The 2,500-nt window shown below is 24.6% G+C and overlaps 1 protein-coding gene across 8 annotated transcripts in view; it reads left to right on the top strand.

Annotated features, from left to right (window-relative positions):
• Window positions 1–2,500, top strand: part of LOC122252766 (uncharacterized) — a 93,140-nt gene that overhangs the window by 61,154 nt on the left and 29,486 nt on the right. The window lies entirely within an intron of this gene.

Genomic DNA, 2,500 nt, shown 5'->3' with positions numbered 1-2,500 from the left:
TTATATATTATATAGAGAGAGAGAGAGAGAGAGAGAGAGAGAGAGAGAGAGAGAGAGAGAGAGAGAGACACATATATAGAGATATATATATATATATATATATATTATATATATATATAATATTACATGTATATATATATCTATCTATCTATTATCTATCTATATATATATATATATACGTATATATATATATATATATATATATATATATATATATATATATTAATATATATATATATATTATATCTATCTCTCTATATAATATATATATACGTCTATATATATATATATATATATATATATATATAAATATATATATATATATATAGATATTTATATATTTATATATAATATATATATAGTTATATATATATATATATATATATATATATATATATATATATATATATAATATTTGTATGTATGTATATGTTTATATGTGTGTGTAATATGTACTATATATATATACATATATATATATGTATATGTATATATATGTATATATATATATATATATATATATATATATATATATATATATATATATATATATATATATAATATATATATGCTGGTAAGTGGGGTATTGATAATCATACCTTCTTTTTGTGAAAAAAAGCTTTCCCTTGATTATCTGATCTTGACCCTCTTCCAGTGACCTGATATAGTCCCTGTTCCTACTATCTAGTATATATTCTTGTCAAACTTTACTTCTACTGTTCATTCTTTTATTGCTTACGTCTGATGATGAACTTCCTTAAAGTTCGGAACGTTGCGAACTTACTCTTTCATACTGTGGCACTGTTTTAATATACCTGTGTTGTGCACGTTACTGTGTTTGTATTGTGCGTTTCGTATGTTTATGTACATATGTATGTGTATACATATGGATATACATACATGTATATATATATATATATATATATATATATATATATATATATATATATATATATGTATATTATTATATATGTATATATATGTATATATATATATATATATATATATACATATATATATATATATATATATATATATATATATATATATATATATATATATATATGTATATTAATATATATATATATAATATTTATATATATATATATATATATATATATAATATATATATATATATATATATATATAATATATATATATATATATATTATATATATAATATATAGTATATATATATATATATATACAATATATATATATACAGACGTAAGTTATATATTATATATATATATATATATGAATGACTTATCGGTGTCAGTGAAAGACAAAACGATACCAACCCTGAGATATCTCGACCAAAAGAACCGACCTGCACACGCCCACTAAGCTTTCGTTTGATGTGGTAAAGGGAGTTTGCACACTGAAGCATTGCAATGGTCGATACGGGGTCTGTGCTTGCTCGCTGGGCGTATCCTAAGCTTGGGTAGTGCAGGTACTAATTGGTCATGGTAATTACCTTTGGAAATAACTGTCATTAGCTTTATTGATTGTGTTTTCTTCCTGGAGTTGGTGAATTTGATTATACTAATTACTGATATTCATTTACTAATTATTCCATGTTTTTGAAGTATTTTCTTAATCTTTATTGATTTATTCCTTTTCATATTTTTGGTTAGATCTGAATAATCTTTATCACTGTAAGTATTTTCATTATTAGCAATGCAGTCTCACTCTTCTTGTTATTGTCCTAGCAAGTATTTTAGCAATCATTTCATCACCCTATGTATCTAAAGCTTAAGCATCATCATTCATGAGATAAATGTATAAACATTAGTGCCATGAATGACTGTGATAATCTGTCTTCTTGGCCAGCGCTCAGTATTAGTCAGTCCATAGGTATGCGTTAATATGTTAACAATCTAACGTTGCCTTTTTAGATTTTATTTCTATCTACTATTTTATTTGTCCTTAACCTCATTTTATATAACTATTATACACAGACATACATTTATACATATACACATGCATATATACACGCACACACACATCATTAAACTTAAAGGTAACGTGATTTTGTTCTGAGTGACAGATTATAAGTGTGTATACCGTCTTATAAATACATGCGCATGGCCCATCCTTCTTCATGCATTTTCCTTAAATTTTTCTCAAGTCGAATTCTCTTGTATTCATGGAGAACAATCTTCCTTTTCTTCCTTTCTTTCTTCCTTCCTTTCTTCCCTCCTCTTCCTTCCCCACGATTCGCAACACACACTGTTATAAACTAGGTTAATCGTTTAACAAATACCGGCTTTATGCAGCTAAGATTAACAAATGGAAACAAAACATCTCCTAAATATCACTGGAATCATTCAGATTTATTTCGTTAACTGATTTTCCAAAAGTCCTTTTTTTTATTCTATTTTTTTTTTCAGGTCACTATATTCAACGTCCAGTGTTGGTAACTCGTGCTCGAATTTCTCATTATTTTTGTATTTTCTGTATTTTCAATCATTATTTTTGTCTTTGTTTTTAAGGAATA

The sequence above is a fragment of the Penaeus japonicus genome, unplaced genomic scaffold (assembly GCF_977035675.1).
Source record: "Penaeus japonicus unplaced genomic scaffold, GWHDUDI00000001_assembly GWHDUDI00000010, whole genome shotgun sequence".
NCBI lineage: Eukaryota > Metazoa > Arthropoda > Malacostraca > Decapoda > Penaeidae > Penaeus > Penaeus japonicus.
This window is presented reverse-complemented; position numbering and strand designations above follow the sequence as displayed.